The 16,513-nt window shown below is 41.2% G+C and overlaps 1 protein-coding gene across 2 annotated transcripts in view; it reads left to right on the forward strand.

Moving 5' to 3' along the window:
• The window catches only part of brinp1 (bone morphogenetic protein/retinoic acid inducible neural-specific 1), a 355,193-nt gene that overhangs the window by 325,356 nt on the left and 13,324 nt on the right, over positions 1-16,513 (forward strand). The gene's annotated exons all lie outside the window — the stretch shown is intronic.

The raw sequence follows: 16,513 nt of genomic DNA on the forward strand, positions 1-16,513 counted from the left end.
AGAATTTTGCTTCCTGAATTGTCTCCAACCCAAGTCCCAGTTGGTCAATCCATCTTGACTTCAGTGAACACAGTTTGCTCATGATTCCAGCCATTTAATTCTCCTCGTGTCATCAATTTCAAATCTTCATGATTTTCCCATTTTGTTCCTTTGTGCACCAGCCTCTTTCATCACCACCTTTTGCCCCCATTTGTTGAGGCTAATCCATTGGTTGTCGAATCACTTAACTCTCTTTATCACTTGCTGCTTATGTTGACCTATTTGATAGCTTGGCCCCTTATTTATAGGTATGCCTGGTCTACTCCTAGCCTGCCCTCCTGAACTCTCCACTGAACCAGGGTTGATCTCCTGGCTTGATGGTAATGATTGAGTGGGGGATATGCTGGGCCATGAGGATGGAGTAAAGTTCTACTGTTGTTGGGGTCCACAACACCTTGCAGATGCCCAGTCTTGAGTTGCTAGATCAGTTCAAAGTCTGTTCCATTTAGCATGGTGATTATGCCACACAATACGATGGAGGGTATTCTCAGAGTGAAGGTGGGACTTTGTGTCCACAAGGACTCTGTGAAGACAAAGGTGGTCACTCTTACTGATCCTGCAATGGGTAGATGTATCTGTAGCAGGCAGATTGGTAAGGATGAGATCAATGATGTTTATCCATCTTGTTGGTTCCCTCACCACCTTCTGCAGACCCAATCTAGCAGCTATGTCCTTTCAGACCTGGCCAGCCCGATCAGTAGTGCTGCTGCCGAGTCACTCGGTGATGGACATTTAAATCCCCCACCCAGGGTACACTCTGTGTCAAACTATGCTGATGGTTTATGAGCCAAGGGAGGACAGTGCATGGTAATAAGAGGGAGGTTTCCTTGCCCACGTTTGACCTGATGCCATGCGAATTCATAGGATCCAAGTCAACATTGAGGACACCTTTGGCAACTCCCTCCTGACAGGTATACCCCAGTGATACCCCCTCTGCTGTATCTGTCCTGCCAGTAGGACAGGGCATTCCCAGGGATAGTGATGGCATTGTCTGGCACATGGTGTGTGAGATATAATTCTGTGAGTATGACTATATCAGGAATTCACTTGTCCAGACTGGGAGTCAACTCTCCCACGATGGCATTAGGCCCCCTCTCCTAATGAGGAGAGTTTAAGCAAAGTTGACAGGGCCATGTTTGCCATTTCTGTTGTCTCATTCAATGGCATGTAGTCTGTCCAATTTCATTCCTATTTGAGACTTTCAACCAGTGATTCAACTGAGTGACTTGCTAAGTCATTTCAATGTCACATGGTGAGGTTGTCCATCACTGCTGGCAATTAAAGGAGTGCCACTCCCTGATTAAGTGTATTCAAGTCATTTAAAAGTGTCTTTTTTCTTCATCGATAATACTGTGGCATTGCTGACATGATAAAATAAAGGGTTTTTGCAGCAAACCCCTCACATTTACATTTATCCTTTGACATCTTGTCGACTTTTGGAAGTTCTGGTCAGCCAGCAATTGAAAACTCTACAGGACCTTTGTTAAAATTAAATGCAAATGTTACCCTTAAAGTGGAAAGATACATTAACAGGCAATGCAGAGGCTAAACCAGGGCTTTTTGCTTAGACTTGTGATTTTCAAATTTCCTTATTGGAAAGCTTTTATTTTCAAATCGCAAATAACAATCTCTCCCAATGATGTTATAACAACACATGACACTTGTAAAATTAAGCATTCCCCTTACCAGCTCTCTCCAAACTCTCTTTCTGCCAACATGATCCTAGTGCAACAATTGAAACTTTATTTGACTCCAAACATATAACAATAAAAAAAGTGTAGTGAGATTAGAGTTCAGGTATTGTGGATCAACATGTGATAATCTATCATGGAAATATGAGAATCGTTTTTTTTTAAAGTACAGTCAGTTCTACTAACGCAGTGGTTCCGTTCTCATACAATTCCGTACAATTCATAAAATTGTGTAATAGCAGCACCATTTAAACTAATGGGGCAGGAATCAAGTTATACCCAATATACACTTTAAAATTTCATACTTTAGAAACAATGACCCCAGTTCATCAATCATATTGTAGCAACTTTGCATCAATGCAACCCGCATTACAGAAGAATGACCTGTACTTTGTGAAAATGGTATTATATGTAATTGTGTAGATTTCAGCTAAGCTCTCTGTATTCACCGGTGACAGAAGACACAGGGAAAACCCCACTGTATGCCCCGCTGTCAGCCCCTCCCCCTCCCACCTCCTCCTGGCACTGTGCACAGAAGATAACTCCACTACCTCAAAATCACAGTCATCAGCTCTAACCCACCTTATGCAGCATCATCATAAAAATCTCTTCGCACACTTTGAGCTCACTTGTCACAATCTCAGGCTGTAATTGTCTCCACAGTAACCAGTGCTGTCTCAGAGGGAATGAGGTCTCGGAACCTCAAATGCTGTTTCTGCAGCCCCATTCACAACCAATAGTTTGGAGCCCACTGGTGTAATGAGTGCTTTACCAGTGCATTTAAGAAAACACATCTATCAGTCAGGTGAGTTTGCCTGCTTCTCTTGCAAAGTCTCTTTGTCCCCGCATGTTGCCCCTCCCCCCCACCACCTCACCCTCTGCCACAGAGTGACAGCCAGTCATTATTGTCTGCAAAAATGGATCATTGCATTTGACCCTGCTTACATTTTACATTATTTCGCAGACTTCTAGAAAGTCACTGCAGAATGCTAAACTGCTGTTTCCCAACTTCGGAGTTTGAATTTTCAATTCAGTGTCAAGTAATGTACAGAAAGGAAGTTAATTAGGCAAAAGAAATATTGGATTAAGGGAAAGAGAGGGGAAAAGGTATAAGAAAACAAATAATTAAACCTTTTGTAAAACTCCAGTGATGAATACAATCTAACGGAATGAATTTCCACTCTTGTCAACTTTCCAAGCCAGAGGTTGATTGACAGTGAGGAGAGAGTGAGGACTGCAGATGCTGGAGATCAGAGCTGAAAATGTGTTGCAGGAAAAGCGCAGCAGGTCAGGCAGCATCCATGGAGCAGGAGAATCGACGTTTCTGGCATAAGGGCTCATGCCCAAAATGTCGAATCTCCTGCTCCTTGGATGCTGCCTGACCTGCTGCGCTTTTCCAGCAACACATTTTCAGCAGTTGATTGACAGTGACTGAGTTCACTGCAGAGTTTAGCGTTTACTCACACAGGTAATGATTAGAACCAGGTAGATCTTACTGACTATAAGATCCTTGCTTGGGGCTGTTAACCTAGGTCCATCGGGGAACCCTGGCTGACAAATATAAACAGAGGATTCTGAGAGTCTCCTGACTTCAGGAACTGACTCTGAGCTGGCCAGTCACAGCCAGGGTACTGTACATATGTAAATAAAGGGTGACTCGGTGATGGGATACTGTGCAGTTATTTCACATTTCTTTGTTTTTTTTTACTGACAAGTTCAGTATGTCTGCATGAGAAAGTGAAGAAATTTAGACCATTACATGGATTTCAATGGCAAGTCTCTCAGCAAGCAACGGTTCTCAGGTAACCTTTGGAGGAGTTGGCCAACTCAGGTCTCTTTAATTCTGCATTGAATTGCATAATATGTGTGTTTGCGATAGTTTACTCTCAGGTTTTCACTTTAATGTAGCAAGCTCTATTCATCGTTGCAAAATCTACACCATTGTCAGGATGCATTACAGCGAAAATGTTTCCTTCTCTGTTAAATGCTATTCATTCCTAGAATGTGATGATTTCTTTTTAAGACAGTCTTTCAAGGAAAAAGTACAAAAGTAATTCAATGAAGAGACATGGCTGATAGTACTATGCAGTGTTATGGTGCAATTTTAAATAGCTTATTTTCAAAGCAGTATCTTAGTGCTGCTGCCAATAATGGTTTTGAAAGTAGGTTACACAAATCAGTAATGGAGTAAATATACTTGCCAGTTACATCTCATAGAGAACATTTGCCTTGGGGAAAATGCTTTCAAAATCAGATTGTTTTGCAGTTAGTGGTTTCTTCACAGAATCATTTAATATGAGTTTTGGCACCCTATTTGTTTGGTGAGTAATGCTGGCCTGTTTTGACAGTCTCCATCCTTTTGATGTAATTGTTTCTTGTCTCTATGATTCATCACTTCGACCCCATATCACAACAAAAGTATTCATCAACAAAGAGACAGGCAGGTAATTTGGCCATCTGCCAATTGTTAATTCGATGTTCATCAGGACCCCTTTGGAAAATGTCGAATTCTTCTGTGTGCATGATTGTGTTAGGTATCTCAAGCATCTTATAGCCATTGTTCAGCTATGATAAAATAAACTGTGTCCATTCCCCTCTCCTGGGGAACTGTACACTTCTCTAGGTCTGGCCTTTTAACGCCTCCTCCCCACTTCCTTCACACCAACACTGATTGGTAGCCGTGCTGCCAACTGCTGAGATACCAACCTTTCCCATTCGATTTCTAAACCTCTCCACTTCTCATTCTGCTCGTTCAAGACTTTCCTAAAACCTAACTCCAAGTCTAAGCGAACATGGTTATGTCACAATGTCAGTGTTTGTCAGAATGTACTTCTGTGAAATGTCTTGAGATATTTTGAGTGCCACTGTATTCGGTTACTGGGCTGTTCCAGTTAATCCTCCACTTCCTATTTTCCCTCAGAATTGAGGTTGACTCAGTTCAGTGTGTGAGCTACAGACTCTAACATGTGGGATAGATGGTGTTTGATGGGTTGAGTCTAAGGTTGGTTTGGAGGATTGCGAATCCTCTTTGACCCATTGCATCTGCTCTCTACCAAGCCAAGTATTTTGGTGTGTTCAGTCCCTTTCTAGTGACCCTTCTCTATTTTGGTCAGTTTCAAGCCAGGGGCTCCTGGGCAGGTGAGAACAGTTCAGGAACGCTTTTGGAAATTTCTCTGAAACTGTTCTCTTCAGAGTTTCCTACTGCAAGCATGTTTTGAGATAGTTGTGCATCATCCTTCCTCCACACAGCAACAAAACAGGTGCTTCTAACAAGCATTATTGGTTAATGGTCATGAATGACAGAGTGTCATCTTCTCTGGCCAGGAATGCATACATCGTGAGTGTGGTGCTGGAAAAGCACAGAAGGTCAGGCAGTATCCAAGGGGCAGGAGAGTCGACGTTTCGGGCAAGAGCCTTTCATCAAGAATGAGGCTTGTGAGCAAAGGAGGTGGAGAAATAAATGGGAGGGGTTGGGGCTGGGGAAAGGTAGCTGAGGGTGTGCTAGGTAGATGGAGATAGGGATAATGGTGATAGGTCAGAGAGGAGGGTGGAACAGATAGGTGGGAAGGAAGATGGATAGGTAGGACAAGTCATGAGGGCGGTGCTGAGTTGGAAGGTTGGAACTAGGATAAGATGGTAGGAGGAGAAATGAGGAAAATGGTGAAATCTACACTTAGGCCATAGGTTTGAGGGTCCCGAGGCAGAAGGTGAGGCGTTCTTCCTTCATGCGTGGGTGGTTGGAGTGTGGCGATGGAGGAGGCCCAGGAATTGCATGTCCTCGGCAGAGTGGGTGGGGAAACTGAAGTGTTCAGACACGGGATATTGGAGTTGATTGTCACGGGTGTCCCAGAGATGTTCTCTGAAGCGCTCTGCGAGTTGACCTCCTGTCACGCCAATTTAGAGGCGACTGCATTGGGAGCAATGGATACAGTAAATGACTTGTGGAAGTGCAGGTAAAACTCTGTTGAATGTGGAAGGCTACTTTGGGGCCTTGGACGGAGGTGAGGGGAGAAGTGTGGCGCAGGTTTTGCAATTCCTACGATGGCAGGGGAAGGTGCCAGGAGGGGAGGGTGGGTTGGTGGAGGGGCGTGAACTTGACAAGAGAGTCACGGAGAGAATGATCTTTACGGAAAGTGGATAAGGGTGGGGAGGGAAATTTATCTCTGGTGGTTCTGTTGGTAGGTGGCAAAAATGGTGGAGGATAATGTGACGTATACAGAGGTAGGTGAGGTTGAAGGTGAGGACCAGGGGGTTCTGTCCTTGTTGTGGTTGGATGGGTGCGGTTCAAGGGCAGAGGTGCAGGAATTGGAGGAGATGCGCTGGAGGGCATCATCGAATACATGGGAGGGAAAATTGCGGTCTCCGAGGTATGTATATGCCAATTATTGTAACATTCTGGACAAAACTAGTTAATTTTTGCTAACTAGTTCCTCTGGCTCAAATCTTAAAAGAATTTCAATGAAATTTTCCTGTGCCTTTTGGATATAACAGATTTAGGGTATCACAGTCTGGCAGTGGGTGCAATTTTAAAGAGTTTCACCTTGCAGGGGTTGTCAAGAGAAGATAGAGCAGAGACAATTTCAGGGAGTTACAAGAAAGTTAAGTAGAACAGTTCAAAATAATGAAGGCAAAAACTATAATAGAGTAAATATCGGCTTCACTGACAAGAGTGTAAGATTAGGTTAGATTCTCTACAGTGTGGATATAGGCCCTTCAGCCCAACAAGTCCACACCAACCCTCCGTAGAGTAACCAACCCAGACCCATTTCCCTCTTAATGATGCACCTAAAACTATGGGCAATTTATCATGAGCAATTCACCTGAACTCCACATCTTTGGACGGTGGAAGGAATGGAAGAGAAGTTGAGAGATACCTATCCAAAAGGGATTGGATTTAAACTTAATATCGGAGTATTTACAGGATTATGAGGAAACATTGAGATAGTTGATCTAATTAGATCGCTCTTAAAGGAGCCAGGAAAGGCAGGATAGATTGTTTGACCATCCACTCTGTCGCATGGTTCAATTATATGGAGTTCTATGTACAACATCACACATGTATTGTGACACAGAAAGAGGCAGTTAAGCCCATCACGTCTGTATTGGCTATCCATTGACCAGTATGACTTAGACCTTCCTCATTCCTGAAGAAGGGCTTATGCCCGAAATATCGATTCTCCTGCTCCTTGGATGCTGTCTGACCTGCTGCGTTTTTCCAGCAACACATTTTTCAGCTCTGACTTAGTACAGGTCTGGATAGAATTGTATTTACAGTTCAGAAGACCAGTCCTTGCCTTGTGAACAAGGAACAGCACAAGAGTAATAAGAGGTGACAGGGATATTCTTTAAGATCAAAACTGATCTGGTTTTTCTTTTCACTCAATAAGATCCACCCTATTAATTCTGACAACCTACAGTAACGATAGCATCCCTATTAATTTTTAGAACATGTCTCTCACAGGGTCATGTACATTGAATCTGTGGATATCAGACCTGCACACTTTGGTCCCTTATGTATTTTATTTGCATTTCCTTAAGTCCCAATGTCCTTTAAGATGATTTGGCCACGCAAACAGAATAACATCGCAGGAATTGTCAGAACTATTGATGATGAGGTTTGAGACAAACATACTTTGCAATATTTCACAGTCAAAAAGTGTGTGCTGGAAAAACACAGCTGGTCAGGCAGCACCCAAGGGACAGTAGAGTTGACGTTTCGGGCATAAGCTCTTAATCAAGAATCACATTCCTGATGAAGAATTTATGCTCAAAGTATCGACTCTCCTGCTCCTTGGATACTGCCTGACCGGCTGTGCTTTTCCAGCACCACACTTTTTGACTCTGATCTCCAGCATCTGCAGTCCTCACTCTCTCCTACTATTTCAGAGGGTTTCAGGGGTATTCTGTTTCAGGAAACAGAGTCAATTCTAACAAGATATGGCAGGAGGTAAAATTAAATTATAACATTTTTGCAATTTATCCAAAGGTGACACAGAATTAAAATGATCTTTTCCTTACTAATATTAGGTGGAAGATCATTTAAAAAGTTAATAATTGGCAGTTTCATCAACAGATGGCTGGTTAGCTACATTATTGAAACTGCAGTGACCTTTGGTGTCCAACACTAAGCAGCCTAACCATTCTTTGGAAACTTATTAATAGTTGCAGTTTATTTCTGAGAGCCTGCTATTGACATTCGACTGAATTTAATTGCCTGGTGTGTAATATAATGGAATTCTGGAGCGGCTTTATGACACTGTAGTAGCATCCTTACCTGTCAACTCCAGGTTCAAGTCTCACGTGCTGCAGAAGTATGTATAACAATGTCACTGAATAGGTCGATTAGAAATATATCTTGAGTACTAAATGTGGTTTTTCCAGCCTACTTCTCAGCCAGAAGGTCTGGGTTCAAGACCCATCTGCACTGGACATGTGTTACAGACAGGTTGATTAAAGTATCTTCAGGGCTCATTGTGGAAAAGCTCACAAGTAACCAGGTGTCACCATATCACATTGGCTGCTTTGGCTATATAATTAATGCCTTGAAGTATTGACATCCAGCTTTCATTGCAAACCTGAGGTAAATTATTATTACAGATTATTGTGTGTAACATGTCCATCGCCAAAAATGTACAAGTATCTTGCAGCAGCACATTGTATTTTATGCTCCAAGTACTCCAATGTCAAGAAAGAGTTCAATAATAATATCTTCATTGTCAGGCTGATGCTATTATGTCTCTGAGTAATATAAAAGCATCATCAGTGTTAATCTACTGCTTGTCGCAAACAACCATTTAACTGCAATCATCAAGCACCATTATTTATGGAGTCTCACCTATTTGTTTGAGACCACATCCTACTTTACAGTCAGAGGTCATTGGATTTCAAATCCTGCCTGTTGCACTCTGCAACCTATCTGTATAGGCTGCTCCTCAGTAGGCTTAGTTCAAGCTGGTGATAGTTGCAGATTGACCAGTGCAATGTTGATGAGTTGAGGGACAGGAGCTGAAGAGACCAAAATGAGGTGAACTCAGTCCTGTTCCAAACCAGACAAACTCAGCTGGAGTATTGTGTACAGTTCTGAGCATTGCATCTTTTAGGAAGGATCTGAGTATTTTGGAAACAATACAGAAGGGATCTACAAAAAGTTTTCTTTTATCCACTCTTGTCACGGTAGTGGTGATGGCTGGGCAGCATTTATCACATGTCTCTAGTTATCCTCAACATGGTGGTGGTGGTGAAATATCTTCTTGAACTGCTGTTATCCATTTGCCAGGATCAGAGGAGTGCTGAGATCTCAAGGGCGGGAGAGTTGTGGAACTGAACAAGATGACAGAAATGGAGGTGAAAGGTCGTGGAAAAGGTCGAATACAGCATATGACACTTTAAACCAAAGTGTTGCTTTAATAGGAACTCATGTAGGTCAGCAAGCCCGGAGTCAGAGGGGAAACAAACATTCTGTGCGTTCAGATACAAGCAGCAGAGTTTCAGATGACCGAGTTTATCAAACAACTATGAGCCAGCAATATCCCATTAGCAACCATTTAAAACAAGGGCACTTTATGCTACATCACCTTCCTTTGTACATCTCAGAATAAGAATGACAATTTTGCATGGCAGTCTGCACTTGTACTTACCAGGATTTGCGTGAGGTAATTTTATACTTTATTCTTTAAATGATTCAAGAGCAGTCAGACAGCCATTATAGAGGTCTCCCAGGTCCCAAAATTATCTTTTTTTTAACAAAGTAAAAATTAAATACTTGTCATCGGAAAGAATTATTTGTGAAGGAAATACCATAAGGCTTGTCTAATCTTGGTGAAAATTTGAACAGTTTAGTGATCATGATCATTACTCACAAAGACAGAAATTGCTGGAGAAAGTCAGCAGATTTGGCAGCATCTGTGGAGAGAAAGCAGAGTTAACGGTTTCAGGCCCAGTGACCATTCTTTAGAACTCATGAACCCTGAAGAAGACCTAAAATGTTAACTGTGCTTTCTCTCCACAGAGGCTGCTGGGTCTGCTGAGTTTCTCCAACAATTTCAGTTTTTGTTTCTGATTTTGAGCACCCACAGGTCTTCATTTTTTTATGATCATTACTCAGTTAGTTTTAACTATTTAGATAAGAGTAACGGTAGACTAAGAATAAAATCCTAAATTGGGATAAAGCCAGTATCAGTGCATGGGAGTGTGGGTCAGCAGGTGGAGACTGGAAACAGCTACTTAAATGTTGTGGCATTAGTAGCACTCAAGGTAGGAACTACAAGGGAGTTTAAAATAAGTATTCTCCGTCAAAGAAAGAATGGTATTCATGCACCTTGACCTTCTTGGCATCAAATCAATGGACTTAGCAAAAAGAAAACTTAGGTCAGATGCTAAAAGTTCAATATGCTGAAGTCTAGAGCTATATTTAAAGTGCTGTAGCAAAATTAAAATAAAATTAGGATGGCAAAGTGAAGGCATAAAAATATTGGGAAGCAAATTCAAGGAAAACTTAAAGGCATCCTAATAAAAGAGCAACTAAAGGAAGAAGAGACTGTGTTCAGAAAAGATGGCTTTTAATTAATGTTTTGAGCATGGTTTTATAAAAGCAAAGGGCAATACAGACATTGCCTTTGAGGAAATGTATGAAATATTGGATGAGATAAACCTGGTGAGGGAAGAAATATGAATACATTTGGCATGCTTTGAAGTGGATAAGTTACCAAGCCTTGTAAAATGTATCCCAAGTTGCTCTGCGAAAATATACCCAAACCTCTGATCTTAATCTTCATTTCTTGTCTGATTGCAATGATAGTGCCTGAGAATAGGAGCTCTGCCAATGTTGAATTTGTGTCTTAATAATTACAAAACCAAATAATTACACAGGAAACTCGATTATCCAAACGTCAGTTCTCCAAATTTCAGATTATCCAAACTAGATTGCAAGGTCCCAATGCTTGGCTAAACTGTGTTATCTGCCATTCAATTATCCAAACATTCGATTATCTGAACAAAGTACTCCCCGCCTGTGTCGTTTGGATAATCAAGGTTCCTCTGTATAGGCCAGTTAGCCTTGCCTAAAATGGTTGAGAAAAGCTTTAACATCAAGACCTCAACTTTTTTGTATTCTACATCTTCATTTATAAAACCGGGATTTCATTATGCTTACTTAACAACCTTATAAATTTGGCCTACCATTTTCTAAGAGTTTTGCTTATAAATAGCATAAAATGGTTCACTTTTGAATTATCTGATGTCTATTCTAATGTACACATCTTGCCTACCTTGTACCTTTCTTTGATTCCCTAATTATTCAGTGTATAGCTGGCTTCTTGAGTGTAGCATTTGGAAGAGAATTCATGGGCTCCAGTTTTCAGGCCCCTTTTGTGGTCTGCCCTTAACCCTCCTCCACCATCATCAGATCTAGTGAAATCTGGATCAAATACGCTTAAGGTAATAATGGCGAGAAGAGCAGGGGAACTTACTTTTCCAACCAAACTGTGCATCAATTCTTTACACTCAGGAAGATCTTTCAGGAGCAGCTAGATGAGTGTTGGAAACCAGTTTATTATGTCACCAGAACACTGAGATTTTGGAGATGATTTGTGGATCAAGTTGTGCATCAGGTTGTAAGTTTGCTTGCTGAGCTGGTAGATTTGTTCTCAGACGTTTGGTCACCATGCGTGGTAACATCATCAGTGAGCCTCCAGTGAAGCATCAGCATTCTGTCCTGCTTGCTATTTATCTGTCTCAGTTTGTTGTGGTGGGTGATATCATTTCTGTTTCTGTTTCTGAGAGGTTGGTAAATGGGGTCCAAATCAATATGATTGTTAATGGAGTTCTGGTTTGAACACCAGAGCACTGTCATCATGGATTTATGGAGAAGGGTCTTTGTGTGTGAGAGGATTTCAGACTATATTCTTGGCCTTAAAATGCTGATGGAGACAAAACATGAAACATTTTCATACTGCTGAGGTTAGCATAAAGATCCCACCATCTCAATCCTTCCCCTTGCCTGAGATGTGATGATGCTCAGGCTAAACCACCAGCAGTTGTTCCTCTCTGATCAGAGAGCAACGCTGTTCTCCTTTGGGACTCTGGTGCCTTTCCAATTGTCTATTACATTAGTTTTGGCTATGCTTGTACTTTGGGTTAACAATGGGGAGATGAATAAGGAAATTACATTGACTGCTCCCAGTTTGTTGATCTGTTTCTCAATCTGAGAATGAAAGTGAGGAGTTCCATTGCATGTGTATCTGTGCCAGTTCCTTAACATCCTAGTAATTACATCTGACCAAGTGTGATTGCAATTATTGCTATGATCCAATAGAACTCCTCGTTAGATAAAAACGATGCCACTTCTGCAGATACTCCACTGTGGTGCATCATCCACCATAAATCATTGGATAAGCATACGACAAAGGAAGGTTAGTGGCTGCAAACTGCCTCAACCAACCCTTCTACAATACCACTCATTTGTAGATGCGACAAATACTGTGAGAAGCAGTAATCTCAGGAAATACCAGATGGAGGGCAGTGGTACAGATTTAAAGTCCAGGGAATTCTGATTATACCACACTTCCAGTGTTGCAAAGATCCAAAGCTAACTATCCTGCCTCCAAACTTCTGGGACAAATGAAGGTACTGAAAGCAATGAGTATGGTGCACTGGTACTGAATATACATTGGGGAAAAAACGAATCTTAAATTTGAAATATCCTGGAAAAGAGAACCTAGCGGGTGTCAGTCTAAAAATGCTAAGTTAAAACAAAATAACTTCTGAATGCATACAGTACAGGAAGGTGTCAGGTTTGGGTTTAACATATTGAATTGTTGTTTAAGAGTTCATTTAGTGATGTGCAAGTAGCGTTGTTATAAATGGTATTGATATTTGTACTCATGTCACCATGGCAGAGTGAAACACACCAAGAATTTCCTTAAAATGCAAATGTTGGAAATACTCACGTGGCCTGGCACCATCTGTGGAGGGTGAAAAAGTAAACATTTTGCTCTGAATATGAACTCTTCAGAACTCCAGGTTCCCCCACCCTTTCAGGTGTATGAATTTATCACAGAGCGAAAATGTCTATTCATTTGAAGCCTTGTGAAACAATTTCTTCCTTCATTTTTTTCCATGCCTCTCTATTCACAGGAAGTCTGAAGAATGAAAGAACCATACTGCTATCCTTCTGGCAAACCAAAATAGTCAGATTTTCCTGACAAACTTCCAGCTACACTGTTTTTTAAAGAAAGATGTGCAATTTCTATTGCTTAGAGAGGGTGAACAAACTCTCAGGAGAGTAACCTGCAAAACAAAGCCACATCGCCTCACCTATGATTGATCTCCTGGCTACAGTCTTATCCATTGGTACTTATAGAGTTATAGAGTCATACAGAAACAGACCCTTCACTCTAGCCAGTCCATGCCAAGCATAATCCCAAACTAAAATAGTCCCACCTGCCTGCTCCTGGCCCATATTCCTCTAAACCATTCCTATTCCTGTACTTATCCAGATGTCATTTAAACATTGTAATTGTACCCACATCCACCACTTCCTCAGGAAGTTTATTCTACTCACGATATCCCATTTCTTTTTTAATCTCTCTCCTCTCACTTCAAAAAAGTGCCATCTGGTCTTGAGATCCTCCGTCCTAGGGAAAAGATCAGTGATTTTTAAAACTTCTTTAATGTCACCTCTCACCTTCCTGTGCTCCAGTGAAAGAAGACCCAGCCTGTCCAGCTTTTCTTATAACTCAAACTATCCATACCCGGCAACGTCTGACATTGTGAGGTAAAATTTTTACTTGCTAGAACCCCAGTTGAAATTGGACCCTGTTAACTTTAAAAGTTAAAGTTTGCAGTGCTCTGAGCAGATATTTCCTCCAGATTTTCCTTTCTGACTCTCACTAAGTTCCAATCCTGGTCTTAGTTGTGTTTCATTACCAGCCAGAAATTATCACTCTGCTGTTGGGCAAGACCCAATGAGATCCCATGAGAACTGCCTGTCCTCCCTGATTTCAGGGTGAATTATAGAGTGCTGATCCAGTCTGGATTTCCACTTCCCCCCCATGCACACAATCCAAGATGGCTGATGGTATACATAGAAATTCTATTGTTCCCTTCTGATCTGATAATAATCAACTCTGACAACGACAAAAATATTATATCATGTACCTTCAACATTGCATCATGGGCGGAGGTAATTTGCTGATGTCTTCACAAGATAGTGCTTTGCCAATGAATTAAATACAGAAACATGATGACACATGACCCAAAAATAGTCAAAGAACTCAATTTTAGCAACAGCTTGCATTTTAAAACACCTTTAACATAGAGAACATCCCAAGCTGCTTCACACGATTCTACTAAGACTTAAATCTCAGGCAAATTTAGCAAGTAATAGGTGGCTCACATGCTCACTTGACAGTAAGCTATTAGGTAAGCTGTGCCTCCTGAGCTTATTTGAAGACATGTCAAGTTTTTTTTAATCTCAGTCATTTTACCTGACATCAGCTTTGGGGTAATCCCTTTTCTCAGGAAGATGAAAACTGGTGGAGCTGCCACTCATGGACATGTTTAGATGCAATCAAATAGAGAAAAACACTTCAATCTATTGATTCTCACGCTTCTGAAATACAATCCTAACATTTAAAGTGATTTTAGCTTAATCTGTGAGCTCAATTCCCAGTTCTGTCAATTATTTTAACTTGAAGCTCCATCTGATCTCTAGCACTATATGATATCCATTAGTTTACATGTAAGACAAGTTAGGAAAAAGCACTTGAAGGAGCAGTGGTATGAATTCAAAGAACAGAGGAGTAAATGGCATCTATTTCACACAAATCCGAGCTTTGTTCCATCTCCTGTTTCAGTGGAAGCTGCTAAACTTTGTTTAAACTTCTGTAGTGGTTAACAGAGAGAGATAGACTGCCATCGTCCCTCACACAGTGTCAATTATTTTCAATAATTCATGACTTCAATACGGGAACTAAATATGATACCTTCAAGCTTGCAAACAAAACATAGCTGGCTGGGAGGGTGAACTGTAAGGAGGATGCAGAGTGTGACTTGTTCATAAGGAGCGAGTGAGCAAATGCATGGCAGATGAAGTATAAAGTGGATAATTGTTATTGACTTTGTGAGAAAAGGCAGAAAGGTAGGTTATTAAATGGTTGCCAATAGATTGGGAAAGGAGAAGTTCCACCAAGACTTGGGTAACCTTGAACACAAGTTGCTGAAATTAAGCGAGCAGGTTCAGCAAATAATATGTTGCGAGAAGATTTGAGTACAGCAGTAGGAAAATCTTGCTGCAATTGTACAGAGCATTGTAAGACCACACTTGGAGTGTTGTCCGCAATTTTGATCTCCTTATCTGAGGAAGGATGTTCCTGTTTTGGTTGGAGTGCAATGAAGACTTACCAGACTATTTTCTGGGATGGCAGGACTGACGCGTGAAGAGACATTGGATTGGTTAGGATTATGTTCATTGGTGTCAAAGGGGAGATCTCTTAGAAACCTGTAGAATTCTAACAAAACTAGATTGTGTTAGCACATGAACAGTGTTCCCAATGAACTGGAGAGTCCAGAACCTGAGGTCCCAGTCCAAAGGTGTGTGGTTGATCACTTAGGACTGGAATGAGAAGAAATTTCTTCACCCAGAGAGTGGTGAGCTGTAGAATTCTCTGTATCAGAATGCAGTTGAGAATAAAACATTGAATGCTTTCAAGAAGAAGGTATATTTCTTTTGGTTAATGATATATGAGGGCCTGGGGAAAGAATAGAGACAGAGTACTGTGTTGGATGATGAACCTGCTCCTATTCCTGTATGATCTGTTGATGTGTGCCTTTAAGTGGGATTTGTTCTGTCCTGTTTCTCTTGAAGAAGTGTGTGTTGTTAACCAGATGCTGAGGTGTCTGCTCCATGGAAAGCAGAATAAATAGCTTTGTGTTTTGAAAATTAGATGAAAGAAGCATGATCGGGTGGAGTCAGGCTCACACAATCCAGAGATTTAGTTTTGCTGTCAGTTGAAGAGGTTGAGGGTTTTGGATTTGAAACTGCTAGATGGGGAGGCAATGGCCTGATGGTAATATTGTGAGATTGTTAATTCAGAGACCCAGGTAACGTTCTGGGGACACAGGTTCAAATCCCACCACTGCAAATGATGGAATTCAAGCTCAAAAACAAATCTGGAATTAAAGAGTCTAATGATGACCATGAATCCATTGTTGTTTGTCAGGAAAATCCCATCTGCGTCAGTAATGTCCTTTAGGGAAGGAAACTGCCATCCTTTGCTGGTCAGGGCTACATGTGACTCCAGACCCACGGCAATGTGGTTGACTCTTAACTGCCCTCTGGGCAATTAGGGTTGGACAATAAATGCTGCCTGGTCAGCAATACCCTCATCCCATGAATGAATACAAAACAGTACAGCTCTCTCTTTGCTGTTGCAAAAAAACTTGAGTTCTCTCTCTTCTTGCAGTATTTCATTGAGCTTGACTAGAGTGAGAAGACAGCACATGACAATAACACTGTTCTGCTGAATTTGTCTTTGCCAAGGTTGTGTTTATAGGATGCTGCTGTATTGGAACAGCTGATGAGTAGTAGTGAAATAATATTTTATTAAGTATTTCAATAGAGTTAAAGTTGTGCCAATTTATTTTTGATATTGTTTGCATTTTAACTGTGGGGTAAGAAGGTGGTTTGCTCAAATTATAGTAGTTTGACCAATCAAATCACATCTGGAACACAGCACCTTATACTTGCCAATAAATAAGATACAAGTTATGGTCTAGGCTATCTC

This window comes from Hemiscyllium ocellatum, chromosome 21, assembly GCF_020745735.1.
Source record: "Hemiscyllium ocellatum isolate sHemOce1 chromosome 21, sHemOce1.pat.X.cur, whole genome shotgun sequence".
Classification (NCBI taxonomy): domain Eukaryota; kingdom Metazoa; phylum Chordata; class Chondrichthyes; order Orectolobiformes; family Hemiscylliidae; genus Hemiscyllium; species Hemiscyllium ocellatum.